Here is an 8,740-nt window from a genome sequence, read left to right on the forward strand (position 1 = left end):
ATCATGAGATCCCAATCATTTTGGGGAGACCTTTCTTAGCTATTAGTAGAGTTATCACAAATATGCAAAAATGGGAGTTGACTATGAGAATTTAGGATCAAAAGGTCAAATTTAATGTTTTTAAGGTTTTAAAGTATCCTGATGATTAGAATGAGTGTTTTAGGATAGATGTGCTTAGTTGTTTAGTGAATGATATTTTTCGGATTGAGCACTTGATTTCTTACCTCAAAAAACCCCTCGAGATCAATGATGTAGTAGACATGGATTTAGATGATGATGATGAGGATATAGTTATGGTCTCCACATTTCAATTTGCACATACCGGTAGTAAGCCTTTAGATGTTTCAGAGTCTATCCCGAAAGTGTTGAAACCCTCAATTGTAAAACCACTAGTTTTAGAGCTTAAACACCATTACCCTCACATCTTAAAAATACCTACCTAGGAGTGGATGGTACTTTGCTTGTGATCGTTTTAGCTTCTTTGACTAATGATCAAGAAGCCTAGCTATTGTTTGTGCTTAGAAAGCATAAGTTAGATTTAGGATGCTCCATAGTTGATATTAGAGGAATTAGTCATTCTTTTTGCACAATAAGATTTTGATCAATGATGGATATAAACTGACCATAGAGCTTTAGTGTTGTTTAAACTTACCCATGAAAGAAGTAGTAAGGAAAGAAATCATTAAATGGCTGGATGTTGGAATCATTTATCTAATCTCGATAGCTCATGGGTCAATCCAATCCAATGTGTGCTAAAAAAGAGTGGGATGATTGTAGTGTCAAATGAAAATGATGAGTTGATACCCACTAGGACTATAATCGATTAGAAAGTTTGTATGGATTATCGAAAGGTAAACAAGGCTATTATGAAAGATCATTTTCCTTTGCCTTTCATTGATTAGATGTTGGATAGGTTATCTAAACATGAGTTTTATTTCTTTCTTGACAGATACTTCAGATATAACTAGAAAGTTATAGCACCTGAGGATTAAGAAATGACCTATATCTACCTTTTTAAAACCTTTGCTTTTAAAAGAATGCCATTTGGACTATGTAATGCCCCAACTATTTCAAAGATGTATGATGGTTATATTTTTTTGACATGGTAGAGGATTTCCTAAAGGTTTTCATGGATGATTTCTCTATCCTAGTTGATAACTTTAAGATGTGTCTTACTCATCTAGCTTTAGTTTTAATGAGGTGTGAAAAGATTAACATAGTACTTAATTGTGAAAAGTGTCATTTCATGATGAGAGAAGGGATAGTACTAGGTCATAAGGTTTTTTTTACTAGAATAGAAATGGATAGAATTAAGATTGAGATCATAAAGAGACTTCCAACTCTGACTTCAATGAAGGGTAAGAGTTTTCTTATACATGTGAGGTTTTATAAGAGGTTTGTTAAGGATTTTTCTAAAATTTCTAAACCTTTATACAAGTTGTAGGAAAAAAAAGGTGAAGTTTTATTTTGATGATGAGTGCTTACATGCTTTTAAGGTGGTTAAAGAAAAGCTAATTACTGTTCTGATCATTATAGCACCTAATTGGGCTTTACCATTTAAGCTCATATATGATGCTAGTGACTATGTAGTAGGAGCTATTCTAGGACAAAAGATTGAAAGCAATTTTATGCAATTTATTGTGCAAACAGAGCTTTGAATGAAGCTTAATTAAACTATGCAACCATTGAAAAAGAGTTGTTAGCAGTTGTTTTTGCTTTTGTTAAATTTCACTCTTATCTCATAAGTTTTATAGTCATAGTTTACATGACCATGCTACTATTAAGTTTCTCATGTCTAGGGAAGATGCAAAGCCTAGGTTGATTAAGTGGATTCTTCTACTTTAGGAATTAGATTTGAAAAATAGCGATAAGCAAAAATTACAAAACCATGTGGTTAGCCATCTTTCTAGGTTAGACACTGCAGTACTGAAAATGATTTGAACATTAATGAGACTTTTCCAGATGAGTAGTTGATGGCATTTAGGCATGATGTGTTCCCTTAGTGTGCTGACTTTGTGAATTACCTAGTTGGAGGATTTTAACCACTTGAGCTATCATTCCATCAAAAGAAGAAATTCCTGCATGATGTTTGATATTTGTTTGGAATGAACCTTATTTGTTTAAGCTATGTAAGGATCAAATTTTAAGACAATATTTCCTTATAGAGGAGGTTGAAGATATACTGAGACATTATCATTCTTCTGATTATGGTGGACAAAGAATAGTTGTAAAAGTGCTTCAATCAAGAAAATATTGGCACACTTTTTATTTCGAGATGCACACGTGTTTATGTAAAATGATGACAGAAGTCAGAGAGTTAGGAATTTATCTAGGAGAATTGAGATGCCCTTAAACCTATTCTTGAAGTTGAAATTTTTTATGTTTGGAATTTAGATTTCATGGGTTCGTTTATCTCATCTGTGGTACCTACATTTTGATGGCGGTGGATTATGTGTCTAAATCGATAAAAGAGGTAGCTTTACCTATAATGATGCTAGGGTAGTTTTTAACCTTTTAAGGAAGCACATATTAGCTAGATTAGGAACCCCTAGAGTGATCATTAGTGATAAGGGCTTACATTTTTGTAATAAGGTTTTTGAGCCTTAGTAGTTAAGTATGGAATCATTCGTAAGGTTGCAACCACCTATCATCCGCAATGTAGTGGTTAAGTAGAAGTGTCAAATATGGAAATCAAGTCCATTATTAAGAAAATTGTTAATTCAAGTTATAAGGATTTGTCTAAAAGATTAAATGATGCATTATGGGCTTATAGGACTGCCTACAAAACTCCTATTAGTATGTCACCTTATCAGTTGGTTTATGGCAAAGTTTGTCATTTGCCGGTTGAGCTTGAGCATAAGGCATTTTGGGATATAAATTTTAATTTTAATTTAGATGCTACGGGTGATAAACATCTTTTACAATTCTATGAGAAAGATAAGTTTCGCTTGCGTGCTTAAGATAATGTTTAGTTGTTCAAAGATAAATGAAAAGAAGGCATGATAGAGGAACTTTGGATAAGACATTTGAGCCTAGTCAACATGTTTGCTTTTGAATTCTTTATTAAAGCTTTTTCTAGGAAAGCTTAAGTTGAGATGGTTGGATCCATTTATGGTGACAAAGGCTTTTCCCTATGGCACTATTGAGATCATGAATGAGATTAGGAAGGTACCTTTTAATGTAAATAGGCATAGACTGAAACATTATTTTGGAGGAGAGGTTGAAGGTGTAGTTGATGAGATTCATTTGTTTGATTCTTGATCTCATAGTTTAATCTTTTGACTTCAAAGAAAGTGCTTATTGGGAGGCAACTAAAGTTTTACTTTTCATGTTATTTACTTTTTCCATATTCTTATTGTGTAGCTTTTGTTAAGATTGCATGTCTTGTAAATTTGTTAATGTTGTTGTTTGTTTTGATTAAATTTCTTTGTACATATGGATGTTTGTTCTTGTTGTAGGTGTTTTTTTTTTTTTTATTTTGTAGGTGGAATAAAAGCTTGAAAGCTAAGAGATCAAGTTTCGACTACTTGCATTGTACATTCAGCAACATGCTTCCAAGATGAGAGGGGAATTCCCTTGTTCCTCTTTTGTGCTTTATTTCTTTTTGCTTACACATTAAGGATAATGTGCTCTTTAAGTTTGGGGGTATAGGAAAATTGCTTAAAATTTTTGTAAAAATTTTTGAATTTTTCTTGACATTTATTTTGAAATTGAGCTTGACTTGTTATAGCTTGAATCATTAGTATGGTTTTTTTTATTAGTTCTTCATAAAGCCAATGATAGGTAGAGATCGAGAATAAATATAGCTTTAGAAAAAGATTGAATGTTGTGTGAAAAATGAGATGATGTTTAGGTTTAGTGATTTCTTGAGTATAAATTTTCATTTGTGAGTTAATACTTTGATCATTGAATTGTATATTTTGTCATGTGATTGATTATGTGAGCATGAGATTTATTTTTCATTGGTCTTTGAAGTAGTGTATCATGTTCTAGAATTTGTTTTGACCATCTCTTAAGGTGAAATACTAGAGAACACATGATTAGAAAAATGATATAGACCACATTTGAATCATTTAAGCCTTTGAACCTAACATTGAATTAATTCTTCCATAATCACCCTTTTTGAGCCTAATTATACTTTTCTTTAACATTAAACCACATTACAAACCTAAGCCTTGATTTGATTTTTTTGTCTTTTGGTTCTTTACTCTATGTGCATTAGGACATTCATGAATCATCTTTGAGCTATGCATTATAGGGGAGGAAGGGTGGAGCTTGGAAAAAATGAAAAAAAAATAATAAATAAACAAGCTAGCTTGTAAAAAAAAAAAAAAGAAAGGTTGTGGAAAGAAAAAGAAAAAGGCAAAGACAATAAAAGAAAAGAAAATAGTGATGTGAAAAGCAAAAAAAAGAAAAAAAAAGCAAAAGCAAGTAAAAACTAAGTTTGGGGGTTAGTTCTTTAGAAATGCTTTAAACTTCTTTCCCTTGAGAGCTCAACAATGAATAATCCTAGACAAAGTAATGTATTGTTTGATATTTAAGCTTAAAATAAATTTTATCATACATTGACCCTAGCTTTATTTTACACGTTTATAAAGTCCTAAATGGTCTTTAGTCATGTGTTTATCTACATTAGTGGAGAGTGATGTGAAAAGTTAACATATGAAATATGATCACACTTTATTGATCTTTGTTTTTGAATTTTCATGTTCTAAATGTGATGATTGTGAAATTTATAGCTTTTCTTAAGCCATCTTTGCCTTAAAATTTTGAAAATTTTCATGAATTGTGGGCCTTAATGTGTTAAAATCATGATTTTCAAGTTTGCATGAAGATATGAATCAACTTGGACATAAAAGCCAAAATCCATACAAATCATGCAAAGGTGATAAGAGAAAGCCTTTCATGAACCATGCATTCCATGCAAAGTTGATGGATGACATTCGGTCAATCCATAAAAGAGTCTACCAAAGCCCATCAACTAGGCATGCAAGGAGTTTTCAACCCATGCAAAAGATAGCAACTTTGACAACAAATGTATGGCTAAACCAAGAAGCCCAATGCATGCAAATGATATATTCGAGCAAAATAAGAAGTCTTGTACTTGAGGATTCTTCTAAATTCGAAAGAGTTCTATGTCAAATGAAAGAATCAAGAGATCTTTGATTTAAATTTAAAACTAGCAAAATCTCTTATTCGAAATTCAAAATACTTTGACTTGGTAAAGACACCTAAGCATGGGTGGTAGAAATGGACCAATCCAAAAGTCCCGTTTGGCCACACAAGCTCCACATCATCCAATAAGGTTTGCACCTTCGACCAACTTCATTCAAAATATAATATCACATTTCAAATTTAAATAAGTTTAAGCTAAGTACAACTATCGAAGTTCATCCCCCTAGGCCTACCCTTGTACTATAAATAGGCCATGCCATTCACTTGTAACTCATCTCTTATTTCATTATTCACTTTAATTTCTTTCTTTTTTTTTTTTTAGTTTTCAATTTTTAAGAGCTTTCTTGTAGTTTTTGTTATTTTCAGCTAGGGTGATAGACTAGCCTACATTTTATCAAGTTTAGTTTTCAACATAAATTCTATTTCTACTTTCATTTCAAAGCTTCTTTAATTTATTTTCCATGCACAATCAATATTTCTCAAGTACCGTTGTTTACTTTCAAAAACTTAAGGTTTTGATTGTGGTCACTTTGTTATATTCGACCATCTTTCATTCTTTTTACAAAAGCTTTTTGTTTGTTATTTTTCACTTTTGTTTACCTTGCAATTTCGCTTTTCTTTTGTTTTACTTAGTTTTTATGGCCAATCTTTATTGCTACCAAGTGATAGTTGGTGAGCCAGGCATTTGGCCCTTACAGCATTCAAGTTCTTTTTGTTTTATTTCAACCAACTTCTTTGGTTTTCCTAAATATAAAGCCAAAAGGAATCCAATTTGGTATTTGACCTCACACCGTAACATAATTCTCAAGGGAATGATACTCTTTTCATCACTTTTACTTGGTAGCGACCTATGCATTTGTAGGCTAATAAAAGGCAGCGATCAAGTTTTTGGCATCGTTGTTAGGGATTAGATTGGTGCTAGAAGACAAATATCGATAAACTTTCCTTTCTATTTTGTAATTTAAATTTCTTTCATTTTTATTTGCTTTAATTTATTTTTAATCCTTTCTTTATTTGCATGCACAAATCAAGAAGTGTTGATTTAAATCCACTTGGAAAAGAAATAGAAAGAACATTAAGGTGACATAGGTGTGGCAAACAACTACTTTAATGGCAAATGTAGCGAATGACCCTCACTTTCATCTTTCTAATTTCTTTGAATTTTATGATACTTTTAAGTATAATGGAGTTTCAAATCATGCAATTAGACTAAGATCATTTCCATTCACTTTAAGGGACAAAGCAAAGAGTTGGCTATCTTTACTTCCCTGGAGCTCCATTACAACATGGGATGATCTAGTTCAGAAGTTCTTTGCCAAGTTTTTCCCACTAAACAAAATAGCAAAAATGAGAAAAATGAATCACCACTTTCAACAATATGATGGTGAAATATTGTACGATACATGGGAGAGCTACAAGGAGATGTTACGCAAATGCCCACACCATGGTCTCCCGTAGTGGCTGCAAGTTTAGATTTTTTACAATGCGCTAACTCCATCCACGAGAACTACTATTGATTTAGCCATTTAAGGTGCTATCATGAACAAGTTAGTGGAAGAAACATGTGAGCTAATTGAAGAGATGGCAACAAATAATTACCAATAGGGAGCTAGAAGGTGGTTCCACAAGAAAGTTGCTGGGGTATTTAAAGTAGACACTCTTACTTCCATTACATCTTAACTTGCTACATTAACTAAAAAGATAGAAGCCTTAGGAACTCAATCATTCATTGCTTTTTTTCAAGCCATCCAAAGCCCATTCATGACATGTGAAATTTGTAAAGTCCACACTTTTCTTATAGGTGTCAGTTTAGGGTAAAAATTGTACAGTTTGCAACTCAAAACAAACCACCTTATACCCTTTACAACAACACCTACAACCCAGACTAGAAGAATCACCTTAACTTCTTTTAAAGCCAAAATCAAAATGGCCCCCACAATAACCAACAATCTAATTTTCACCAAAACTAACCAGCCCATAACCCACCCAAAGAAAGAAAACGCAACCTTGATAAATGTTCTCAGAATGTTAGAAGCCCAAAACATCACCATCCAAAGTCAAGTTGCTTCCATAAAAAATATAAAAATCTAAATAGGCCAACTAGGAAATGCCTTACAAATTGGCCTATAGGATCTTTGCCAAGCAATACTGAGTCTAACTTAAAAAGTAAAAGAAATAAGTGAGCAATAATATATTCTCTAGTGGGGAAGAAATTTACCTTTTAGATGATGATTTAATGGATGAACTAGTGGTGGTAAACTTACCTAACTTTGTGAGAACACCAAAAAAAGAATATATGCAAAAGGACCCTAAAGAAGATTATCAAGAAGAAGATCCCCAAGAAGGAGAACCATAAAAGAACAAGAGAAAATGATGAAGGAAGAAGAAGCCGACATGGAAAATGGAAAGTTATTACAAATAGGGAAGGCAATTCTAAAGAGTTTGGATCTAAGTACAGAAGTGCAAGAGGAAAATCAAAGAGTGAAAAGAATAAAATTAACTCTAAAAATGTCCACTATTAGAAGGACGTTGAAAGTAGCTCAATTAACACCAAAGCCCAAATAGGGAGAGCTACTAAAGGAGTTCAAGAAAACCATATATTTATGGTAAGTGTAGCCTGTCATTTCAATAGATTCTTCTAACCAAATTAGATGATCCAATGAGTTTATGCATTCCATATTCAATTGGCTTTTTATTTTTTAATAAGGCTTTATGTGATTTACAATCAAGTATAAATCTAATGTCTATAAACATTTTTACATAGCTTAAAGCTGGGGCATTGAGATATCCAATTTTTAGCATTAGGTTTGTTGATCGATCTACAAAGCAACCTCAAGGAATTTTGGCAAATATCTTGGTAAAAGTGGGTAAATATGCTTTCCTTATTGACTTTTTTGTTTTAGACATGGTTGATAAATAAAGCCCTATCCTCTTAGGTAGACCCTTTTTAATGACCTTAAGAGCTTTAATAGATGTCTACAACTTTGAGGTGACCCTAAGATTTAAAGATTAAAGTATAACTTTTAAAACTAGTGGGCGAGGTAATCCTAGGGAACAAAATGATGTACAATGTGTGTCTAATTTTGAAGAAAAAAAAAACCAACTCATAAAGAGCCCACAAATCTAACCTCAAAAACTTTAAAACCTTATTTGGCAAGTCTAAAAAGCCTAATTCCAACAAGCCATCCTATCTATATGATACCTACTAGGAGTAAAAACCTAACTAAAACTAGTTCTGTCTATGTAATTGCAACAAGAAAAAATAGTAAGGGAAAAACCTCATAAAAGAGAAATGACAGTCTTTAGACTTTTTAGTTATGGACCAGCTTGACCAAAACTAGTGCCGCTTGAGAGACGACTCAAGTTTTACATTTCTTTGTTGAGTTTTACATTTCTGAAGACTAGTATGCTTTGATTTTGTTTGTTTGTTTTTGTTTTATTTATAGAAATGAGTATGAAGCAAGGATGTCTAAAGGAGCTCAAACCATTTAGCCTTAAAAGAAGCAAGGACCAGGGAGTCTTCCTTTACTTCAACTTTTTAACTATTTTAATTAAAATATTATGC

The 8,740-nt window shown here is 32.4% G+C and overlaps 1 non-coding gene across 1 annotated transcript; it reads right to left on the bottom strand.

Annotated features, from left to right (window-relative positions):
- Positions 1 to 6,519: 6,519 nt before the first annotated feature.
- LOC149514035 (small nucleolar RNA R71) lies at positions 6,520 to 6,626 on the bottom strand. Its single transcript, XR_016329467.1, has one exon. It is a non-coding gene; the product is annotated as a small nucleolar RNA R71 (small nucleolar RNA).
- Between the last annotated feature and the right edge of the window lie 2,114 nt (positions 6,627 to 8,740).

The sequence above is a fragment of the Durio zibethinus genome, chromosome 17 (assembly GCF_047325235.1).
Source record: "Durio zibethinus cultivar Kanyao isolate XHJ-2024 chromosome 17, ASM4732523v1, whole genome shotgun sequence".
Taxonomy (NCBI): domain Eukaryota; kingdom Viridiplantae; phylum Streptophyta; class Magnoliopsida; order Malvales; family Malvaceae; genus Durio; species Durio zibethinus.